General features: G+C 49.1%; 1 pseudogene; it reads right to left on the reverse strand.

Moving 5' to 3' along the window:
• Nucleotides 1-277: 277 nt before the first annotated feature.
• Nucleotides 278-989, reverse strand: LOC144168260 (uncharacterized; annotated as a pseudogene).
• Between the last annotated feature and the right edge of the window lie 9,031 nt (nucleotides 990-10,020).

Here is a 10,020-nt window from a genome sequence, read left to right on the forward strand (position 1 = left end):
CAGCGCCTGTGTCGACAAGAAAACCCAGTCCAGTGGTTTTGTCCGTCACAAAAAACAAGCGGCTTACTTTGTAACCGACACCACTCGCCGCCTCTAGTGGTGCGCCGGAGTTTCCCTGAAAAGTGCAGGGGGATGTACACTTCCGCGCTGCTATTCCAAAGTTGCGATGATACCAGCATACTCCTTGCCTTGAAGGCGACGGCGAATGGCGGCCCGAGAAGGAACGGCCGCGCGGGGGAGAGCGTTGGCGCTGAGCTGAGAGAGCGGCGATATGATCTTATAGCTTGGTGATCTTCCCACGGAATTCCTCACGCAGGCTCTGCAGCGCAGGTGGAGACGGCGTTGTGGGTGCTGCTTTAGTTGGCCCGGAACGTTCCGGGAGTGATAAGTTGAACACGGGACGTTCGACAGGAGTCGAAACGTCCATGACGGTGTCGGCAAGTTGGGCCAGCTCAGAAATGGATAAACCTTTGGCGGTAGCCAGCACCATGCGGACGGAGGTGGGCAGGCGTTGAAAAAAAAAGCTCTCGAAGCAAAGCTTGATCGAACGTGGCTTCCTTTCCTCCAAGGAGCTGTTGAAGGCGACGCAGTAGCTGTGAGGGTTTGCGATCACCGAGTTCTTCAGATTGTAGAAGCTGCAACCGTCGCTGTTCCGACATTGTCGTTCGCTTGATGAGTTCACTCGTTAGTGTGTCAAACGGGGCGGTCGCCGGCGGTGAAACAATCAGGTCGCGAAGCTAGGTTGCGATCTCAGGAGGCAGCGCAGACACGAGGTGATTGAATTTCTGGCCCTGCGGCGTGATGCGAGCAATGGCGAATCAGCTGTTTACTTGGGCGAGCCAGACCTGTGGATCCTCAGGCCAGTACTGGGGAACCTTCAGCGAAAGTGCAGCCACGTCACCCTGAGCGGCGGAGGATGTTCGATGGCTGTCATCTGCAGCGGTGGCTCCAAGCTGGGCATCCAAAGCAGTTTGATTGTCGGCTGCCATGTCCGATGTCCGTGGTCCCCAATTCTGTGGCCACACGAGGAAATAAAAATTTCGGGCCACAGAACAACACATATATTAAGAACACGTCAGCAGCTGACGGGCCAGCGGCAGGTTTGCCTGGCCGAACGCTCAGAGTTCCACGGAGCACTGACCGCTCGCGCCACGAGGCTCGCGCAGTGAGCCGCAGAGTGGTGCTTCGTCGTCTTCGCTGCGTTGATGCTGCTACAAGTGAAATCGGAGATTCTGCCAGCAGTTACCTTGGATTCGCGGGTGCGATCACAAACGCAGCGGCGTCAGGCACAGCCGGGCTAGAGCGGCGGACACTGCCGTTGTAGCCCAGCTGTGCGTCGGAGGAAAGAAAGCGGAGAGGACCGCCTTTCTAAGGGTGAGACAGCAGAACCTAACCATACTCATTTGCAGCTTGGGGCGACACCACCGCGCGACACAAGAGCAGACACCGAAACAATTTGGCATGTGAGTTTAGCGATTCCCTTTTATACCGATTTAAACTAGTTAGTTTAGTAGGTGTGAGAATTGCGGGAAAGCTGAGTGAACTTTTATAACCGCTATTTATCAGATCTAGTTGCTTATTTCGCTTTTGTAATAGCTCCTGAAACACAACTGAATTGGTACTCAGCAGTTTACACACGGAATGCCATTCGTGGAAAGCAGTGCGCGAAATGCAGCCTTTTTCTAAGGGCCAGATGGCCGCATGTGGTCTGTACATTTTGTTTTCTCGCCCTGCAAAGCAATCCTTATCGTATCTTTTCCGTACTCCCACTTAGTTCCGTCGGGTCCGTGTTACCGAGCGAGGTCCAGTGAAAAAAGGTAACCAAGCTGTGCAAAGAAAGCGCGCAAAGGACGCGAAGCGGCGCCGAATTAGGTACAAAGAAACCCGTCCCGCCGACGCGCCCACGGTGCGAGTAGTCACCTTCGTGCGGAGAACGCTGGGTAATAGCGCCCTATCTCCACCCTATCCACACTGTACTCCGTGAGGTAAAACGCCCTCCCCATCTCCAGCCGCGTTAGGAGTTTCTCGTCCCGCACGCATCGAACGCACCGTTGGCATGCAGAGGTAGAAATTTTGGCTTTAAAAAGAGTACCCGGTCACCACGACGGCCTTTTACCCTTGGTGACTCTTGCAGAGAAGCACAGAAACGAGTCGCGGTTTCTGCGACTCTTCTCTTACTCCGTTCGTGGCACAAATTCATGGGAGAGGGGGGCTGATACGAGGAGCAAACAAAAAAAAAAGATGCCGCTCTTATTGGCTCCCAGAGGTGTGTCGTCCGGCGTTTCGTGTCCCCCGTGCAGGCGTCCTCCCGTCGACGTGCTAGCGGAGTTAAATTTTTTCACATACCTGTGGGCTTCGCCGGCAAGGTGCCCTTTGTGTGGTGGCCGTTAGGGCGGTGCTTCGTAACTATGTGGTTTCACTGGCCGGTGTCACGGCAATTTTCTAGCGTTTTTGCCGTGCTGTACTCAAGCGCATAGTGCGGGATAATGGATCCAATACGGGCGAACTTGCAGCAACACAGCAAAAGCCTCGAATAGCGGTAAGTGAATTATTGGACGCGGCGATAAATTTTCGCTCGCGACGAAACTTCGTACGCAATCTCTGTAAAGAACACTCCAGGGCGTAGGATATGCGGGCTTTAATACTATGGGAACAGTCGTGTCAGACACATCCAACCGCATTTCTGCGTGTGTAGCAGGTTGTAGGCGGCGCGAGTACGTGGACGGAGCAGCATGTCCCCTCGAGTGAGCCGCCGCCGCGGGTCACCGTAGGTCGGCAAAACAGAAACAACTCACTCACAATCAAACAATTTCTTTAAATTCTCGGGTTCGGCGTCTTCGCACAACTTGGCCTGCCACAACGCACCTGGCCACTCGAATATCCAACAAATAGGGCGGTGCTCAATAAGCCTCATGCAAAGTGCTAACAAGAGCAGTGGTCACGGCCGCATTACTTATGGGTTCCCTTTTACGACCTCAGCCCTCGACATCTGCGATACTTAGAAATCATCAACCGATCCCTGATCCCTACTATTACAGGTATCCCACGCCACACTCGGATGGACGTTCGTGAAAAGGCCGTACCTCTTCTCCGCTTCAATTGTATGACGAAAGGGTCTCACGTTTTCAGAAACATGTAGAAGGCTCTCCGCAAGGGAGAGCAGTTGCAAAATGGGATGGGCTAAATAGCCTCTTCGATTCAGAACCCTTCTCCGGAGGCATTCCTCCATGGGAACGTCCTCCTGCAGGAGTAATAAAACAAAGCCCCCGTCTGCGTGTAAATCATAATAGCAGGGAACTTCCGGTCAAAAAGATTTGCCAAAAAAGGCAGAAGACGAAAACAGGCAGCGGACAACCATTTCAATCAATCAATCAATTCCCGGTGTACTCATTTAAACTAAGACACAAAAAGCTTGTCTGTTCTCACATTCACTCGTACTCACTCATCAAACACTCATTTGTAATCATACTCACTTGTACTCAAACTCATTTGTCCTCACCAGTACTCGTACTCCATCTGTACTCATTAATATTCAATTCCTCTGTACTCACTCGTACTCATACTCATTTTGTTCTCACGAATACTCGTGCTCATCGGTACTCATGAGTAATCGTAACCAATCTGCACACACGAGTACTCATTCAACACTCATGAATACTCAATCAGTACTCATGAGTACTGAGTCTGTACTTAGGAGTACTGAATTTATACTCCTCAGTACTGAGCTTTTTTTGTTTCGGCGTATTTTGGGTGTACCGTTGAATTAACTTCGTCGGACCTGAACATGGCAGCCTTTACAGCGTTGCGCTAGTCACGTCGCTTCCGTCGGCGGTTGTGTTGGTCTAGCTCGTTGCGTGATGATGCATGTGGCATCATAGACGACCGTTTTGTCCTTCGGAGAGCTGCGGTGGGCAGTGATGGCATATTTCGGCACGTTGAGGACGTTGCTTCTATAGCGGTGTGCGTTGCGTATAGCGTTAGAGCAGTTTGCTTTTTGTTTAGCATGCGGTGGCGTGGCGTTGTCGTGGGGTGCCATCGCTGATCGGCCAAAATCGTCGCGGCTCCGTGCTCTCTTTTGCCGAGATTGACTCGGACGGTAGGCCGTTGATTTGGAAATGTGGTCGTAGTTCGTCTTGTCCGTTCGGTCCACACTCCTTGGCGTCGTAACCGTGACTTTATTGGTGGATAGCCGATGCATCCGTCTGGATCGGGTTCATTCGTTGTCGTTCTTGCAGTGTACGTTTCATCACTCAAGCTCTCTTCTTTTGCTCTTTCCGACAATGTTCAGTTCGATATCTATCCCACAGAAGCAGGCTCGAAATCGTTTAGATCTTTCCAAGCCCGCTTGGTCGCTGTTGTGTCCTGCTGTAGAAAATGGTGTTTTGCGGGTGAGCCTCGGTCAAAGTAGTTGGTGCCGGGGATCTCCTTCGTTCCGGCTCGAATATGCCGCACGCGCCGGCCGTGTCGTCGCTCGTTGACAGACCCACCTGCACGAGTGCGATGTTCGTTGGCTCCACTCGGTTTGAAGCAGTGGGTGCCGGAGATCTCATACGTTACGTTAGGGTTCAACCACGTAGGCTGGGTGTTTTGTTGCTCGTGGCAAGGTTGATTTGTGCGGCTGTGACATCCGCTGGCCAAGTCCGGATAGCAGCATTGGGAGCGGAGGATGTCGCGAATAGCGTTTCCTCCGTGTGTGGTGCTCTGGTCGCATTTCGTTCGCCGGGTTAAGCTCCACCGGTCGAGGTTGGATGTCGTTCGTCACCTCGGGTGCGTTTCGTGCGCTGTGTGTCTCGTTTGTAGTGGAAAACTCCCCTAACCTTGGTGTGTTGTTTTTCGCCACGTATGGCGCGCTTCTTGCGCCGTGCATGTCCCTCGTAGTGGCCGTGGCCTCCAATCTGGGTGCGATCTCGTTGATTGCGTGGACCGGAGCTGAGACAGCACATGCGGAAAATGTCGCTCGTACTGGCTCCGCTGCGTTCTGCGCTTTCAGTGTTTCGCTCGTGCAGGTCAGGACTGAAAGAGCGGGTGTCAGGCACGTGCTGAGTTCTGGCTCATGCACGCTGTGTACGTTGAGTGTCTCGTTGCTTTTCTTTGGAAAAACCCGCGCGTGGTTGATGTAGCTCGTCGATTGGCTTGGTGTCAGAGCAGCGGGTTTTGTGGTACTTCAGTGAAATGGTAGTTAAAAAAATGAGAGCTCCTAAATGGCAACGAGCAGGCAATTGATCAGTACAAAAACTGTCTGTGAATATGCCCATCGAAATGTCATCAAAAGGCGTCTTCTGTTGCCCCTGTCGCTTGACGCTCCTCATGAGGCGCACGTGGTCGCGCGTTTCGTGAAGAACGGCTGCCTTCATCCAGGCTTAGAAGTGGGTTATGTCCAGCTTTCCGGCTCATGGCCAGTAGTACTGGCTTTGGCCACCACGTGCCGCATTCAGTTCAGTTTTTAAAATTCCCGGCTTCAGCGTCAACGTTTGTTTATCAAGCATAAATGTAGAAAGAAAAGAGACGACTTCTCCGTGGCAACGCCATAGACGAGCCCCGCTCCGCCGACTGCGAATGATAAGGCAGCTGTTGTGCAGCACTAGCAAACAGTGGCCGTTACGCTGCGTTTTGATAACGAAGCGTGGGTAGAGATGAATTGTTGGCCGGACGAAGAAGGTTGCTTTGGCGGTGAAACTTGTTGCATTTTTTTTCACGAGTGAAAGCGAGAGGCTACACTACAGCCAAGCTCGCATAGAAAATGCAGGCAAACGTTAAACGCCCCCAGCTTACTTGATTCTGGGTTGAGCCCAGTTGAATTCGGTTGAACCATCGCCTCCTGTACAGGAGGCGATGGTTGAACTTTCTTGCTCTCGAAGGGCTAAGCATGATATTTGGCACTTTGAGAGCAAGATGTTTTTTGCTGTCCAACTTGCTACAGGTCGCGGGAACAGTAGCGGGACACCGGTTAGACCCCGGCGTGCACTTTCTAAGACCCACTGCGCGCTATCTCAGTTGTCTTGTATATATGCTATATATTCCTGTGCTTTATATAAAGTGCACACAATTGGACACTAGAGTTTGCCGCGTCCCTAACGGCGACACTAGACACGGCAACGCATTCCTGAAGGAGGAAAAGGCCTTAAATTTACTGTGATGTATACACAATTCCGTATATATGACTCGTATGGGTATTTTCCCACTCGTCAAAAGGCCATGTTTCAAAGGCCAATTCCTCCTAGGTAAGCTGGCAGGGAATGCCAGCTTCTCATAGGGAATTTCGCACGAGGAATACTTGTGTTTCGGGCATTGTCATTACCCGCAAAACTTTCATGAAGACCTTGTTTTCAACAGTTCAAACATTGTTTGCGCCTGCTATCGCTTTTATAAAAAAAAGGTATAGGCGAGTGTGCATAGCTTTTATCGCAGAGAAGTAAGGTTGAATATACATACCGCCACACCTTATTAATTATATTGAAATGATAATTGTAGTCAAGTTTTTACAGTATAGCCCACTTATAGCGAACCGGGTTTTAACGAAATAGCGGCTATAACGCATAAATGTTCGTTTCCTCTTACCATTTGTATACATATATTTTGTGTCCAGTTATAGAGAAAAGCGGATATAATGAAGTCATTTCAGTTTCCCGATGTGTTCGTGATAAGCGGGCTCGACTGTATTACATGACACAGAGAACTTAAAAAAGTAACGGTAGAGATGACGCCGTAAACAAGTTGAGCATGACATTAACAAAGCTGTTCATTGCTCTCGGTTAACACGTCAGCTCAGGAGCGGATGTTCCGGGCAATATTTCGGAGTATGTTGACTGGGGTTCCGCTGAGGGCAACAAGGGTTGGCGAAGTTGACGTGATTTGACCGCACCCTATTCTTTCTGGCACTTTCCAGACGGGGTTTCGTTTACAATGTCACGAAGGAACGAAATGCACGCACAAAAAATTAAGGAAACTCCCACTAACGCGTAAGATTTGAAGGTAGCGAAGCTGTGCGCCACCTTCACGACCATCACGACGATTTAAGTACGCGATTGCGGCGGATTTGCTTCTTCTTCACTTCCGCAACGACGTTTACTCCATTCTTGTTGCTATAAGTGTAGCTTCCGTCAGTTTTTTTTTTTTTTGAAGCGTTTCCACGATTACGGTGAACGCTGGAGTTTTTTGCCAATCTTGGCCAATGATTGGCTTGATAAACGGTGCCGGGGAGGCTGGGCGGTTGCCGCGAAGCACGCGCTCACGGCACTCTGCGTTTTCTTATTTTTTAACGGTCGGGTGGTCCCCGCGAAGTAGGCGCTCACGTGCGCCGGTATTTTTTGTTTGTCGGGCACTTTCGGACTCCGTAGCCCATGGATCAATTGCCCGACAGCTTCTCTGTTATAAAGGCACTCTCCCAGGTGGATACTTTACGTGCACAAATTTGCAGTGCGGATTCCTCTGGTATCAGCCCCGATTAAAGACACATGTGCAGGACGCAACTGATTTCTTCCCCTCCACCCCCCCCCCCTCCGTCGTGGAGAGTACTTATTTTTTCAATAATACTGTAACCCTTGTCAGGCTCTCGCAGGAAGTTAGCAGTCGCGGCGCGCAACATGCATGAATACAAATATGGGTGCACTGCGTGTTGGTACCTACTCAGCGGTAAAATGAACGAAACATCACAAATCGGCAACGTCGCTGTCAAAGCATGCAAAAAATATATTAGCGCTTTCTCAGCTGTACGGTTCAGTTACCACACAGCTGTGGGAAAAACAAGTTATAATAACATCGTACAGACTTTTCTAACACAAATAACAGAGTAAGACACTATTAAACGCTACACATCATCGGTAAAACAAGGCGATAAATTGTAAAATCAAAAGCATGCACGCAAGAACAGGGGACGACCTGCTTGCCTTGTAATCTCGGCTGTATTAGGCACAAGAACAGGATTAAAGAACGTACAGGAGCCGTCGTAAGTAACTGGAACAAGGATTTGTGAATATCACAAACTACCGTGTCTTATTGGCTTTATGACAGCCATTAGCGGTTTATAGGAAGCTTTTTTCTATTGCGAGGACTTATGTAAATGCACACCTATGCAGCCAGACAGTTTCCGGAAGAAGAAATGTTTGTAAATTCACGAGACCATGTTCCAATTGCATTTCACGACGCCTAGTACACATTTTTCAAACGCCTTTACACCTCCAGGGATGAAGTTAACCACAATTCTGCCTTCTTAACAAAGCGGTCAAACGTTCCGGCGTTGGTAATATCGCGTGGTACTAATACGTTCCACGTTTCAATGCATCAGGTGAAAAATACTTGAATGCATTTTTACGCGTGTTAAATGGCCTTATATGTTTTTCATGATTGGTCCTTGTCCAGTGCCGATGTGGAGGTTGGATGCAACCACTTTTCGATATGTTTATAGTTCCCTGATACAAAACGTACACGAACTTCATAGCAGAAACACAACGACGTGACGACAAGGTTTAGAATTCGTGCTCGAATGCATAGTGAAGTTTCACTATCGTGTCCAGAATATTTAAAATAAAAATGCTGCTGAGCGCGAGGACACAGGTTCAATTTCCGGCCGTGGCAGCCGCTTTTCTGAGGGAGGCGAAAAGCAAAAACGCCCGTGTGCACGAGATTTCGGCGCATGTGGTCAGAATTAATCCGGAGCCGTCCACTACGGCGCCCCTCATCGCCTCCCTTGCATCGGCACGTTAAACCCTACAATCGATCAATTAATCAGAGTAAATGAAAGGGAGAGCCTTATTCGGAATTTTCATTTAATTTGTGTCCAAGATATTGCTGATGTGGGTTCCAAACTATACCGCCATACTCGAGGATGGGTTTTAGAAGCGTTTTATATGCTGCTAATTTAACGTGAGGCTGTGGCGCGGAAAATTTTCTACGGGGGAAGCACAATTGTGCGAATGGTTTGGTGCATGTGTTTTCAATATGGGCATCCCATTTCAACATATGCGTGAAAGTTAGGCCTAATATTTCATAGAATTTGTTGGCGACTCTTCGGAGACATTGATTGTGTAGGTGAATTCTGGCGGTGACCTTTTCTGAGTTATGCTCACAGAGTTTGTTTTACTAGTGTTAAATTTTAATTTCCAGGTCACACGAACGAGGTGTACTATAGAGCAAAGAATTTAGTGTTTATTATTCCCAGGTATTACGCACGATTGAATAAACAACTCAATCCTCACCAAACAGTCGAACGGTAACTCTGGTGTCCCTAGATAAGGCTGTAGAGTGTCGGCACTCTTTCCTGGTATTGTTCATGCTGCCGCCGTGATCACTGCTCAGTTCGCATCACGTGACATTTGTTTACACTGCGACGCTTCATGGGTACCGCCATTTTGTTGTTTATGCGTTTTCTGTCGGTCAACTGTGGTCGTCTCAGCTTGTCTTGCCTGCTATGGGGTCGCGCGCCAGTGGCCTTCTTCCGAACGCAAATAAAAAATAACGCGCTTAGCAGCATTTCAGCTGCATAGGTGACTCCGAGATGCAGTGTTGCTGTGTCTTTGGCAGTGTTGTTTACAAATAACCTGGTCAATGTTAGCGGTGAGGCTGAAGAAGCGGGACTTGGCAACACTGATAAACACCGAAATGGTTGCAAGCCTCAATGACGGTATTCTGTATTTTATCTAACGGCCCTAGGTAACTCCATTTCCAACGCAGTAAGCAACGTCACTAAACATACAAGAAAAAGTAACGGGCCCAAGAAGGAAACCTGTGGGACCCCTGAAAAAACATCCAGACATTCAGGTTCCGATTTGTTGATGGCTATGTACTGACTGTGGTTTCATAAATATGCTCTTTCCCACGATAATTTTTGAGATTTTAGGCTATTTACTTCAGTTTTTCAAAACTTGCGATGCCGGACATGGTCGAAGGCTTTAGTGAAGTCAAAAGTATTGTATTAACTTGGAGATTTGAATCTATTGGTGATGCAATTGAGTTATTTCAAGAGGCTGAGTCCCCGTGGACAAAGCCTTGCGAAAGCCGTGTTGCTTTGAGTAAAGCAGATTG

The sequence above is a fragment of the Haemaphysalis longicornis genome, unplaced genomic scaffold (assembly GCF_048455015.1).
Source record: "Haemaphysalis longicornis isolate Haplotype H1 unplaced genomic scaffold, Haemaphysalis longicornis Haplotype H1 scaffold_2, whole genome shotgun sequence".
Lineage (NCBI taxonomy): Eukaryota > Metazoa > Arthropoda > Arachnida > Ixodida > Ixodidae > Haemaphysalis > Haemaphysalis longicornis.